General features: G+C 37.2%; 1 long non-coding RNA gene across 1 annotated transcript; it reads right to left on the bottom strand.

Annotated features, from left to right (window-relative positions):
- Positions 1-5,093: 5,093 nt before the first annotated feature.
- On the bottom strand, positions 5,094-14,821 carry LOC144246743 (uncharacterized). The gene is made up of 3 exons (XR_013340411.1): positions 14,666-14,821; positions 8,828-8,890; positions 5,094-5,136 (listed from the first exon to the last, which is right to left on the bottom strand). It is a non-coding gene; the product is annotated as an uncharacterized LOC144246743 (long non-coding RNA).
- Between the last annotated feature and the right edge of the window lie 634 nt (positions 14,822-15,455).

Consider the following 15,455-nt stretch of genomic DNA (forward strand, 5'->3'; position numbering starts at 1 on the left):
TATACAGGTATCCATAATTTTATGAAGGTTCTAACTTCAGTTTCCATGCATCATGCCTTCTTCACACATGTCTGAATTTCATGGATTCTTGTTCTGTATGGCATGATGTTCAAGGTGCATTGGGTGACATTTAACCTAAAGTATTACATATAGGAAAACTTGCTCCTACTAATCTCTCAGTCCCTACTGTCCTTTTGGATAAACTGATCTGGCTGTGAGACCCTGAAATTTTATGGATTAAAAACAAAGATCTTCTCGCTCTCCTATTCTATTCCTCATATCATCTTCCATCTCTTACTCCTGACATTCTTCCCACCCTTTAACACATTGTTGACATTACCTACAGACAGAAGATGGGCCAGGTCTGTTAGGTTTATCAACCAATCCCTCTCCTATCATTCAGGTAGTTCAATGTTACCTGTGAGGAAGCATAAAGGAAAGAAATACAGGAAATATGTTCCCACAAGCTTTTAGCACAAATCATAGAAAAATAGAGCTGAAAAGCTTCTCACCAAATACATAAAATGCTGGTGTCATGCTGAGGGAAGAGAAGAGGAACAAAGGCCAAGCAGCTAAATCTGATACTAATAGGTCAAGATTTGTCAAGTGTCAATGGTATTGGGTAAATAGAGACAGATTCTACACCTAAATTCCATACCAAGAGGAGTTGGGTTTTCAATCTTTGCCTTGACAGAAGAAAATATTAGCACAAATATATTACAGTAACAAATTTAATTTATTATGAATCATTAACATTCAGCTAGCATTCATAGACACCATTGATATTTGAAGCAGTTATACCAATGCTTGCACTACAAAGCATGCATCCAAAAATAACTGTAGGCAATAACTGCTAGTATTCAAAGGGTTTCAAAGGAAATCTCCACCTGGTTATAAGGAGTATTTTATTGGGAACAATTGGAAAGCCAATAATTGTACGTATTTTGGATCAATTGTTGTTCTCTGCAGTAGTGCTAGGGAACTGTCAGTTTCATTGCTGGAAATGATCCTTATAATGTAACCTCAATCAAAAGATATAATAATAACATTGATTTCAAATCCAGCTGTTAGTTTTCCAATAAACTCCCAACATAACAGCTGCTATTTTTTCTCCATGAATCATATTTTGACTGTGATCTCTTTGTGCAACTGCATCCTAGTGGTTTATTAGTAAAAAGAACATAACTTACAGCTTTTCTCATGGTTTTCATTTAGTCAAATTTTGTATTATTTCCTTGACCTTAATAGTAAAATCTAACCTTTCGTTTATTTAACCTTAGTCAGAGAGGAGAAAATGCTTTTACAGTCTAGACAAGAAATCTGAATAAATTGGTACAGTGAGTATAAAGTCCACAGGGTAATGTGTAAATGTAGATTCTGCTTTTCATTATAAAATACAGCCATGAAGTACTTATATGTAAAAGCTGCACTAAATTTTAACAATATACCACGTTGCAAATCTATATTTTAAAGTGCTGGGATGTTTTCTGCTACCAAATAAATTTTTATCTGTGAAATAGAAATATGGCCTCAGAAGCCTATAAATATGGGCTTTTCTTGCCTTGGAAGGTTGTGAGATTTATCTAAATATGAATTGTAGGTAACAGCAATGTCACACTGTAACTTACCATGATTAGGTGAAGATAGTTACATCTAGAAAACTGTTTCCTTGTATTACAGGAGTCATCTTTGTGGGAGGATAAAAAAGAACAATGTAATATATAACACACCAGTAAAATAAAACAACACTCCACTCTGGTTTTTTCATCACTTCAAAGTAAATGAATCCCCATTTTATATTTCAGGGTGATATATAGTAAACATTTGTGGGAAGGGGTATATGTAGCAAATGTTATTTAAACTAAAAAAATCATGCAAATTCACAGGGACTTAATATTTTTTACTTATTTGACTCTTCTATCAATGTTAAAAATGGTCTGTGCTTTCAATAGCATTTCTCATCCAGCAACCTCAATATGTATGTTGTAAAGATGAATGGATGAGGTGGTTAGAGTTAATGATCTGTATCATATTGCATCCATTTAGCTAAAAATATATAATCCCACACAGTTTGGTTTATATTGACTCTTATTCAAGAACTACATCTTTGAAAGGCCATCATGCTCTCCTGACAGGTTAGAAGATGAGAATAAATAAGACAATATACTCAGCTTTCTGTTTTATAGATAAAGTCTACAGGCTATTTGATAGTTTTACTTCTTATATTTTATAGTGATATTAGAGTTATTTATTACCAAATTACAGTCACATTGCATTTTATCACTTAAACTTTCTGTGCTTTGGAAACATTTGTAGTTCATTTTATTTCTGCTAGCATAAACATATGCCAGCAGAATATCTGAGTGTGCATGAGTATATATTCTGAATAAATACACCTGATTTCAACAATTTTTATGCATCCCTATCAACTGCATCCTTTTACAACTACAGAATGAGATTCACCTAAAAGTAACAGCTACTAAAAGATATGATGCAATTTTAAATGAAATAATTGCAAGGAGACTTAGACAGTACTAGATGTAGTTTTTGGAAGAAGAATGATTTAGTATGTTTCCTGAGCTCAGAGCTGTCCTGTGTTTCTTGGTTACTGCTGCCTTTTAGGATTACACTGTTGTGCTTCAAGTGAACTGAGAAAAGTCATGGGTAGTTTGTGTTTGTTATTTCCTCAGGTGTGTTGGGTCAACAGGGCTGGAGTGGATACGCCACATTCAGAGAGGACATTTTCATCAAGTATCGAAAAAAAAAGGCTGTAAAACGAACAGTGATATTCATTTTGTGACCTTTGTACTTTTTGTTTCATCTTTATAATCTCTAAAATAATCTGTAACCTCCAATATACTGCTCTCAATAAGGGCAGATAGATTTCACAAAGTAGCCATTGTCAGGTTTCACCTAAAATATGTGTCTCCAGCCTGTGGTCCAATATTTATATTTATCACATAATAAGTTCCAAGTGTTGAACACATGAACACAAACATGCATCTAGAACAAACTGTCTGCAGGGTCCTAAATATGCATTTATGGATCTTCTGTGCTCTCAGCAGAACCAACACCATTGATACCCAAGTGTGATGCCAGGCAGGAATTTTAGTAATTTTTTTTTTGAGAGATCAATATCTCAAAATATCATTTTACCATAGGAGAACCATGAATTCTCCTATGGTAAAAGGAAAAATACTCAAAATAGTATCTAACTGAAAATGAAAATCACTTTTCAGACTGGTCGGAGTGGGTTAGCTGTAGAGATCTACATGTATCTGCAAGAGAACTGGAGTGCCTCAAGTTATTTATTAATGATGCAAAAAGAGCCTCTGCAGTGACAGGATGAAATTTACTCAATATGATCAAATTATTCAAGGTACTAAAGACAATATCTACAAAAGGCTCAAAAGGATCTTATGATACAGAGTGACTGAAAGATAAGAGTGATGGATAAAATTCAGCATTAAAAAATTCAAGGTGATGTTATCTAGAAGAAAACCAATTTTAATCACATGGATACACCAATGGCATCTAAATTAGCCATTACTCAGAAAAGAAATCTTAATGTTTTCATGGGCAGACAATAAAAAGTTTATCTTTAAAAAAGGGATGATCATGACCATAATTATGAATTGTTAAAACAGAATCAAAGAGCTTGTCAGAAATTACCACTGGTGTCACTGTATCATCCCTTGGTTTACCTGTACCTTGAATATTGCATGCATGATTGTTTTCTTCACCCTAAAAAAGATACAGGAGAATTAAGAAGAATTAATGAAGATTGACAATTATAATTAGATCTAATAGATCACCTTTTGTGAAGGAAGAGATTAAATAAAACATGATATTTTAATTTGGAAAAGAGATGCCCCAAGTAAAATATGATTAAAAAACTATTAAAAAATTATTAGAGCAGAATAATGATAGATAACTATTTTACAACAAAATAACAGGGAACATAAAATGATATAGTTAAGAAACAAATATAAAACTACTCCAGGTACTTATCACACAGAACACATAAACAAATTTTTCACTGCTGCACCATATTCTTGAGTAACAAAGAAGGTATTTGTTTGGTTTGGTGGGGGTTTTTTGAATAGCACTATTGGAAGAAAAAAAATCACCAAATGCTACTAAGCACCAGAGTCTATCTTAGCAACTCCATTAGCCAGAGATTGCTGGAGAAATAAGTCTATTAGAGACAGTTTGACTGAACTCAGGATCTGTCCTCGCAGTCTTTGCTTCAGCTTTTAAAGAAGCAGGTTGCATGTTGTGCTCTTTCCACACACTGCCTTATTGACAAGTTCTCAGCAAGATAAACATTTGCTTTCCAAAGTATGAGCATACCTTCCATTGCATTAAGAGGAACTACTGTTTAATAGCAGAGATTACATCAGTTCTACAGATTTTTAAATTATCACAGCTGAAGAAGCCTAAGTCTGACAAGGCAATTGCTGTAGGTATCACTAGAAACAGTGCCAGTGCCTGACACCAGCCCTAAATAAATCACTGAAATTACTTCCATTCCTCTTCTTCAACAGGCTGATATCTTAACACACTAGAACCACACCCAGACCAGCCCTGCAGACCCAGATCCAAACAACAAGCAGCATCTAAAGATGCATCTCTAGTCACGAGGTGCTAAGGGATAGAGTTGTACTTCCAGGCCACTTTTTGGAACATCAGTTTCAAAGAAGGAACTATGTGAACACTCATCTCTAATTCCCCTAGATTATGAGGCCCAGACCATGTCAGTGTCCAGTATCTGACACACAGGGTCAGAGAGCTGCAGCTTTTCAAGCTTTGATGAACTACACTTCCTTCTTCTGGAAGGCCCTGCCTCTGAGCCTTCATGCTGCTGATACAGAAATGGCACATGAGAGACTGAGACAGGGGCTTGAGTGGGTGAAAGTTGCTCCTGTATTTCACAGATAGCTGCAGTTTGCACATACAGAGGAAGACCATACCTGAGAAGTTAGAAGGCAGCAGAAAGGACATAGTCCTTATTTGCAAAGGTACAGAGTAACATGGAAAGTCAGGGGACAGTGCAACTCCTGGCCAGGTGACATTTTGGAACACTGCTTTAGTCCAGCCAGCCCAGTTTTCTGTAATCCTGAAAAACAAAGGTGCCTACAGCAGAAGAAAGAAGAAGAATGTTCATATAAACCAGCAAATTTCAGGATAAACTTTCCTAACACTTGTCCATGACTTCTTACTCACCTCTAGGTGGAAAATCTCTTCAGAAAACAATCATACACTTTGTATCCTTCCTGCCCAGCAAAATCAAAACCCACTCAAATAGCCCTAACACCACTGTAGATGATGTGACATGTTGGATTTTTACTCATTCACTTACATGAACTGCTGAGAATTCCAAAGGGTCTGGAAATGGTGATAAAGGGGTCAGAGAACATTTCCCACATGTGTTTTGACAGAAGACAACCTGAGCAGGATATATCCATTCATGAAAACAGTGAAAACCTTTGGACTAAAAGAAATTTGCTTTCCCAGTGAGTGGGTCCACTCTGCTGGCCATATACCTGGAGTAGAGTATAGGATTCAGAAGGCTGTTGATAGTCAGCCTCGTTATGAGGCCTTGCTCCCAGATTGCTAATTAAAAAAATGTACACTGCTTCCTTTAACCTATATATAAATGGTGGATTAGAGTTCATGCCTGGGGGCCACGAGTTTTCTTCTTCTCCTCAAGAAACTTCTGCAAGTTCTCACTAAACTAAGAGATAAGCCTTGATGAGGTAAATTATTATGCGTTCTGCAATGCAACATCCCCATGGAAAACTCATCTGTGTCATTCTTGCTGCTTGGTAATATTTCTTTTTCTCTTCTACAACTGCACAAGTGTGTAAAACTTCTGCTACTGCCCTCGACCAATTTTCCCTTTCCTTCTATTTTCTCATCTCCCACTTGTTTCTTGATGTATCTCTATCACTATATCAGGAACAGAAAATTGAAGCAAAATTAGTGAAGAACTTGTCTTATCAGAAATGTCATTGGCTACAGATGTTTGTTACAAACCAGAACTATTTACTTTTCTGAGTATTGTGAGATTCACACACAGCAGTAAAGCTCAGCTATGTCAGGGTAGAAAACACCAGAGTCCATAAAAGTGATGGAAGGAGAAAGAGGAGGGACAGGAACATAAAGCAACAGTAAAGGAGTAAACTGCAAGCAAGACTAATCTCTTCCTTGCTAAATGGCTGCTTACCACAAAACTCCAGGGACTTTTTAAAAGTGGTGATTTTGTGGAATTTTAAATGAAAATAAGTAGCAAATTTCATTGTGCATAGGCTCCTCATCATTCCTTTTCGCATTCATGTGATAGACTTTCAAGAAAGAATTTTCCATTTAATTTTCCACTCATTCATGCTTCTGTCCAACAACTCATGCAAGTACTACATGGAGGTACTACATATGGAGGTTTACACAGCTGGCAAGTCCTTTTTGCATAAACTTACAGATTTACAAATTTTATCTGTATTCCTGGACAAAGTGACACTGGAGGAGAAATAATTCCATTGCTGTGAACACTCTCCAAAGAGGAGCAGGTAAGTGACACCCAAACCAGCTGCCCTTGGAAACACAGAAGTCCCACTTGGCTGGGGCAAGGGGACAGGCTGGAGTCTCTTGGCTTTTGTCAGCTCTTTAAATCCTTTTCTCCAATGGTGTTCTGACATTTTGATCCCAGATCTCTCTGTGTTTAGTGATGAACTGCACCATGCTCTAGGCCTTCACTGCACAGGAGCTGCTGCACCCAGGGAACACACTCCTGCTGTGATGTGGCACTGTGCTGCTTCTTCAAGCAGAATAAATCTGTTTGGGGCTTATGATAAAAAATAATGTGCAGCACACTCAACTATGTTCACACTGTTTTAAAGTGTATTTTATAAAACTTTATGATTTGATACTTTCATGGAAGGTTTGATGAAAGGCCCTGTGAGTGATGGGAGGCCTGTGAAGATGAGCAAAGGTACGAATTTACACTGCCAGGAGCTGGGACTGGGACTCAGTTTTGTAGCAATTCCCCTGGAGCAGTGGTTTGATATTAGTTTAGAACTTCTATCTGTTCACATTTAAATTAATCTAGAAAAAGCTGACAAGCAGCAAAGAGAAATAGAAGGCAAAATGAGGAAAATCTGAGCTTATGCACAGAGAGCCATTAGCATTCCATACTGAAAACTTTATCATGCACAGATCCCTTAATACTACTTCCATATGTTATAGAAAAGGGAGAAATGAAAGAAATTAAATTTGACCACAGCAGAAAGAGATTTTTAGAAGCATAAATATAAAATTGTACTTAAAATTTTGATCTAGATGAAATATTTATATCACTATATCTGCATTACCTCTATGTTTTCTGAATAAATATTATGGCAAGGAACATATCAACATTACAAGTTCTAGTCTATCACTACAACTGCTGGCTAATTTTATTTGAATGCTACTCTGTCATCAGAGTATGGTTCAATTACAGTTATATACATAAACATAGCTGTTGCTTAGCATTTAGAATACTCTTGCCTTATGTTCACTGGTTTTTTTTTTGTTTTGTTTTGATTTTTTTTTTTTTCTGTCAAATATTTCTCTATATCCTTTCAGCTCCCCTGGTGAATTATTATAGTCAACATTACCATCAGGTCTTCCTGCTGCTTTCAGTTCTAATTTTATTTTCAACTTTAACCTTTTGTTGCTTTTTGCTCATCTGCACAGACTGAAGAGAAGTCATGAGGCTTCTTCCTGTAAATCCCTCTGGAATTAACCTTTCTGCCCTCCCCAGACTATTAACTAATATATTCACCTCTTCTTAAACTGGAATCATTGCTATCTCCTTGTCTATGGTCATCACATCTGAAACCTCATCCTTAAAGTCTGCTGCAGACACTAAAGATCACCATCTTCCTTGCTTCTTGTACCAGATGACACAGTTTATATACCCCCAGTCTTTGTGTTCCCTACATGAGAAAAGGATTTCTGGTCCCTGTCACAAGGCCCCTCAAAGCTGATCTTGCATTGATTCCAGAGCAACTCACAATGCAGTGATGCTAAACATGCATGATCTGGGATTTTCTACTGCTCTGAGGAATTCCTTCAAAACACTTTCCTACCTCATGGTTTTAGATTTACAAAATCCACTTTATCCTCTCTCCTGTTCTCATCTCTTCCATACTGCAAACAAGAATCTGATTCACCAAGAAGGGAAGTATGACTGGTGGTGCTGCATGGCCAAAGACTGAATACATTCCTTTTCCAGCACTGATTTGTCTTTCTAATCCTGTCATCTGTCTCACCCCCTTTTAGCTTGCAAATCCATGATTTGCAATCCAGGGTCTATGATTTACAATATATTTTTATAGGTGGTATGTGCAGTGTTTGGCTTCCAGTAGCAATTTAAATTACCTGTATTTTTTGCAGAGTTTTGGTTTACTTTTCCATAGCCTAAGCAGATGAGAGCATTGCATGTGAAAAAGTATTTTTTACATTTTCTGTCTTATTTAGTTAGCAATGATAATCAACATAAACAATCACAGAAAACTTTATTTTTTTTACCATTTACTTTAGTTTCCTAGCATTTTTTTCCATCTAGAAAGACATAGATGACTAGGCCTATTTTAAGTGTGATGGTAAATAAAAAAACTAGAATTGTTTTTTATTTTAATTTTCCTACCCAGTGAATTATCAGCAAGGTGAAGAGTAAAATTCCAGAGTGCATGTCAATAAAATGAAAAGAGGACAGGTAAAACAAAAGCAGACAGAAAGGAATGAAAAAATACACACTGAAGATGGAAATAAAGGATAGAATTACCTTTTGATCTGCTGTTCTGAGAAGTCCCTGATGCAGAGGGAATGATTTTATTTCTATGGAATCCTACAGAAACACAGAAGTTTACCTACTTGTTAAATACAAAAGGTTAAGTAAAATCTTAGGAAGTTAATTCAAAATTCAAGACTAATTTATGTTTCCTGAAATAATCATTGTGACTGCAGCACTAGCCTCTTCTTATATATTTGCCTAAATAATAGTTATAATAAATAATTTTAAAACCTTTCTTGTCAGGAGAGGATTTTATGCTCAGTCCTGAAGAATGGCACTTGAATGTCCAAGTAAAGGACATGCCTACTAAATTGGTTAATTGGTACAGAAAATCTGGATTAGGAATTTGAAAATTCTTTGAAAGTTTTAGACTGTTTTAGAGAGGAATAATTGGAAACAAGGAAGATTGCAAATCACAGAAAGAACAGTCTGAAAGAAAACATGTCTAGTATAAAAGATTGACTAAAAGGCATAAAAAAGGACTAGAAAGGAAAGCAGATGAAAAGAAAAAACGTTATAGACACAGTAAGCCATTATAGTTCTTTTGTTTTATGGAGGGTTAGCTCTAGTCCAAATTTTGCCATCTCTCATTGTCATGGTGGATTTAGCCACTTCCAGTAAGACACGATCCTGGTGTTCTGGCCCTTGAGCAGATGCAGCTGTGGCACACTCGCCCCCCGGAAAACGCTGCTGCTGAGCTCTGGGGGCACAGCTCCTCTCTGTACCAGCATCACCGGGAGGGACAGCCTGGGACAGGCTGGTGGCACTGGGGACACTGCTGTGCTGCCTTGGATTTCTGCAGTTTCCTCAGTTCTTCTACCTTGTACCCCCCCTAGTAACAATGCAGCGAGTGGGACCGGATGAGGGCAGAAGCGATGCCTGGCTCCAGATCAGCGGGTTCTTACTGACCTAACTACAACTCGTGACTCTGCGGAGAGCCCGAGCCTCAGCTGGATCCCACTGGTCACTGAACCCAAACAACCTTCACCAGAATCCAACCCAGCAACCACTGCAGGTAAACAATCCCCACACCACGTTCCACATGGGGAAACAAAGGAGAAAACAAATAAAGATTGTTTTCTCTTCTCGCTGTGCTTTTCCTGAGAGACAGAATTATGTCTCTCCGTCCAGAGAATGTCAATGTCACACCCCCTCTTTCAGTGTGAGTGAGCAGGGGCTTCTGGTGATACCTCAGCTAAACAGGAGGGTGCAAATGCACCGATTCTCCATCATGCTCAAGTCCTGCCCTCCCAGGACACATGCCAGCTCCTGCCAGGGTAGTGTGAAGGCAGCTGATATCTGCCAAAAGTTTCCAAGGTCTTCTGCCAGTCAGCCTAGATATAATGGGCTTCTCCAGGAAGCAAAAGGATATAATTAGGCTTCTTACCCTCACTTTGAAAGTAGATGTTAATTTCAGAAATCTCTAAAACATATCGCAAATTTTTGTATTGACAGCTACATTGCTTTGGAGAAAATAACTTCTCTCACAACCAAGTGTGTTTTAACTTTTATTTATGAATGACTTCATACCTGACTTCTGTATTTTTAAATGTATATGCCTCTAAGGTAGAAGACGTCAAATCTAAAATAATTACTAAGCCTTGTAGCCAAAAGGAAAAAAAAAATTAGAATCGTACTTCTGTGCTGGAACTTTAACCTATCAGAATTACATCAGGCTCAGGTTTTCACACTGGCCAGGGACATGCTATAGCATGCTGAATAGGATTCTTTATCTAACAGTGACACCTTAGAGTGTTAAATTACAAAATAATTTTCAAGTCCAACTACTGGAAAAACTGCCTCCACTTGGGTTAGTCACAGTTCACAAGCAGGAGCAATTTTACCATTTTATACTTTCAGTGACATCTCCTTTTAATATTTTTTTTTTAAATCCTGACTCCTAGAGTTTTTGTCCTATGCTGTTGCTTGAGGATTTAAACTTTAAATGTCAAAGTCTATCAGAAATGAAAATGTTTCTCTGGAAAGGTGAATCAACTCATGCATTAAGGAAACCATGACATGAAGAAAACCTTCAGAATGTTCAGAAAAAACTAAATCTGGGTCTATTGATAAAATAAATGCTTAGTTCCAGTGTTTGGTTTTCAGTCATAATGATGGGATTGATCATACAGGCAAAGATAAGAGTATGAATAAATGCTTTTGAGAAACAATTAGAAGCAAGCAACAATTTTTTGCAAAGTAGACTGATGTTAATTAACAAATAATTAATAAACTGAATAAGTTTCTTCATATGGAGTGAAATGAGGATTTATTTTAAATAAAGCATGTTATTATGCCTCATACTGGGGGGTTTAAAATAATTTAATATTTTAAAAGAGCCACTCAGGGTCTCTCAAGGATGTATGAACCTATGAAGAGAGATCCTGAGGGAAAATGCAGTGTAATGTCACTGGAGTGAACTTTTTCCTAGAGTTTATGGCAACTTTTTAACCTATTTTCATCCAAAAATCTACTGTTCTTCATTTCTTCACAACCTGAACCAGAGATGTAACTCTAATCACAGAACCAAGTAATTTTGTATTTATAATAGGTAGTTTCACTACAGAATCTGCAGTCAATTTTGGAATGTAAATTACTGTCTGACTTCATTATTGTATAATTACATTATAATGGTTTAGATTAGCTACAGTGTTTGTACTGCTTACACTACAAATAATAAACATTATTGCATTTAAAAGGTTAGATATTTCATGTCTATTAAGAAGTCTTTCTTAATGGAAAATAGTATTTCAAATATATAGTGGAGCATCATACTCCACATAGCAATGTAATACCAAGAATTATCATAACTGATGCTACTAAATGAAAATTTGACCAAATACTGACACTACTATTTTAGAATTCTAACTGGTGCTAGTGAGCAAGATGAATCTCAGTAAGTTCATGGCAGTTTGCTGTGGCTGTGCCAAGAGGCAGTGTCAGTAAGGAGGAGTCACACAAGCTGCATTTGAGATGTGGATGCAAACTGTGAAAGTCAGACAGCCTCTGGAGCTCCACTCTTTATCTGCCTCCCTGCTGGGAGGCCCAAGGCAAGATTGCTGTTTCCTGCCTTTCCCAGTGTCAGCTCCTACCATCCCAAGCTTATAGATGATCAAATGAGCTGTATTCTGCTGTTTAGCATGTGCAGGGGGTTAGATCTGTTTATATTTACTGTATATACCCCTGAAGACTTGGGTCTAGAAGTACTGCAAGCACAATATATATAAAAATAAATATAAACATATGTTACATAACCATAAAATCTATGAGCCTGCTTACATCTCAGCAAGAACTTGGTGACCTAGTAAAAGTTATATCTCTCTCTGTGTTTGAACATTTCACTGAATGAAGATTGTCCCCCACGTCATGACCTATAAAAAACAATTCTGCATCCAGCCAATGGCTTTAGTCTTTTTTTCAATTTTACCACTATATTTAGGTATGTATAGGATCTAAGGGGTAAAAAGAGCTGGTAAATGCTGTAACTTTATCTGCCCAGCCAGATCTACAAGAGCTTGTTTGCTTAGAGCTTTTGGGCACCAGAGTGACCTCCCTGTTTTAAGTGTCATTCTGGAAATTGTATCCTTCTGTCGCATTCTTTCCATTTTGCATCCTTTGTCTGAACTTTGGACCCTTTTTAACACGAGTGGACCAGCTGCATGATGCACCTTAGCAGGGAACAAAGCATGGCTACTTTGCCTGTTATTTCAGTTTGCTCGTGTTATTTTCTTTTAAAATCACTATCTGGAGAGAGAGGAAGAAAAATGCTAGGGACCTGAAATATGCTCTAGGTCGTGATCCTCAAGCATAGTACTGCAGCTTTTGCAGTCAATCCCAACTGCACAATGTAACAGAGAAAATGAAGGCAGAAATCTCCCTGCATCCTCCAATGCCCAGGCATTCCCTCTGTGGAAAACCAGCCATGGTACACACTGACACAAGCCAGCTTGGATAAATGCTGTGTTTTGTGCTCACATGGACTACCACAAGGATTTCTAGCCTCAGATGTGGGCTGTAATAGTAATAGAGAAGTCATATATGTATAAAATTAACAAGCATGCTATATGTAGGCTGTTCATCTCCCTGCTTCCCTCTCTAACCCCATGATATACATTTTGCATCCTTTCATCACACATGAGGTAAGAGCATAGAAAACCTCAGTATTCTCAGGTCTAGGACTTATATGACACTGCAGCCCCCAGCACAATTCCCTGGGTTCACAAGTTCGTTTCCAACCTTTAAAGAGATTAGGCTCATTGTGTTGCACAAGGCTGGTTTTTTTGACATTTATGCTTGAGTACCAGAAACACACATTTAAGTGTTTGCCTTAAATCAAAGAGATAAAAAACGAATTTTCTAACTGAATACAAAGTGAACCTGTGACCTTGACCTCGAAAACCCCTCCCAGGCTGATTAAACACCCATTAATTTAGTGTTTGCCAAAATATTTTACTTAGGGCAGGTATGAAAGACCTAGACTAGTCCCAACATTTATATGTAAAATACACAGCACACAGCTATGATTATAAATCTCCTCTAGATGCAACAGCTTACTAGCCCTCTGTTATTTTGAGAGAAGAGGAGGAAGAAAGGAAATCTTAGTCAGTGAACTCACCTGCGGCCTGACAAATTGCCTCATCCATTGCCACTAATATGAGCTTACCAAGCAGAATTAATTTCTTTGCCACCATGATCTTTTTTCTAGTCCAGAGATCAAGGTCATGTTACACCCACAGAACATCAGCCAGATGTGTATTAGTCTCCATGAGACATACTAATTCTTATTCTTGAGGCAGGAGCCACTAGTGGCCTATTAGCTATTATATATTATAAAATCTTTCATGTATTTCTTTCATTTACAACTGCTACAAACTGCCCTTGCACAATGCACTAATACATAAGGCTTGGGAAACTGACCTCTAAAGAATATTAAATAGCTGTGTGGCAGCTAAAAAGCAATTATCTCTGTGACTATTTAGATATACCTAAGTAATTTTTAGCATTTATAGTGTTGGTAATGATCCCTCTTGGTGCTTTGATATCCCAAATCATGGCTAATCTATGCTCACTGCTTTGTGTTACAAATGCAAATGTGTTTGCATTGATATAAATACTCGACAAAATTAAATTAATGCCTTATTATTTTCAAGCTTATACATGCAAAGCTACTTGGAGCTGTCATTTTCTTTTCTATGATCTAATTACAAAGCCTAGAGGGATACAGAGAGGAAACCAAGTATTTGAGGAAATGGGATATATACATGCTCCAAGGTAGTCACGAGCTCAATGGGCTGCAGGAGCAAAGCCCACCAAGCTGAACACAGGTTAACAGTCAGCAGAATGTGTTGAACGATAATAAATATCTAAGCACAAATGAAAAAAAGCATCCCAGGAGAGCAGTGTAACTGCCATGTGACTGAACCTGTGTAGGAAACAGCTATTTTATACATTGTTAACAGAATAAGTAAGAAAGCAACGTTTGTGTGCCAAGACTGTGCTCCCTTGGCTGCACCCAGGCCCAGCAGGACCTAACTTTGCTGCCACACTGACAGAAGGGAGATGATGAGTTTTATTTCTAATGAAACCACCTGTCCTTGATGGTAACAGGCACTTTCTGAGATTTTTTACTCCAAGTTAGTGATTCTCTTGTTCTGCACAGATTTTTAAGCATGCCTGGAGACAATTCCATCAGAGTAATAAAGATAATCTCAGGTGGTTTGAAGGAGATTGAGGGAAATAGGAATAATGATGTTTCATATGATCAACTAGAATAGCAATTTAAAAAAGTAATATCATGGAAAAGGAAGTAGTTAACTTGCACAGTTTTACCTGGGGTAAAAATGATCCAATATGCAGTAGTATGATTCCCCCCAGCAAGGCCTAGATCAAGGCCCAGAACTTCCCTACATTTAGATAAAAAGGGAATAAAATTATTCAGGGTTCTGCATTCCAGTACACAACAGAATAATTTTTACCACAGTTGCCACCCAAATATTTAAACTACCTGTACAATGTATAGAGCTATGCATGATTTAAAATGTCTTCCCAACTTCAGAAATTAACACTGCAACTTTGCAGCTCCTAAGCAAGTTGCTTCTACAATAATAGAACTTTAAAACTCTGTGAAAGTATATGTTAGAAATTGCCTGTTCAAAGAAATTTATGATTTTATTATAGCTGCATATTGACTATTCCTACAATAACCTGAAGGCAGAACCAAACAGTTTATTTATTCAAACTGCAAATGAAATCGGGCAAGAAAAGTAATTAGCAAGCAACAAAAAATAATGGAAAAGCACCATAAAAGCGGTTTTGAATTTATGTGGGTTGTCACATAGTTAGAAAAATAACAGCTTAAATTTAAAAAGATCAACTTTTTTGCACGCAGTATATAAAGATTAACCAGTGAGCTGGTTTTGAAAAAGCCCAGAAATCACAGGGTACTCTGCACATCGCCCAGCCACTGCTGCTTATGAGCAGAAATGTTAACTCAAGAATCAGAGGTGCTCCTACAGGCATCCTGGGGGATAGATTGAAGCAATGCAAATAATATAAACTTAAAGAAACTAATTTTCCACAATACAGATCCTGTGGATGGTTCTTTCCTCTGCAGTATTTA

Source organism: Lonchura striata, chromosome 9 (genome assembly GCF_046129695.1).
Source record: "Lonchura striata isolate bLonStr1 chromosome 9, bLonStr1.mat, whole genome shotgun sequence".
Taxonomy (NCBI): domain Eukaryota; kingdom Metazoa; phylum Chordata; class Aves; order Passeriformes; family Estrildidae; genus Lonchura; species Lonchura striata.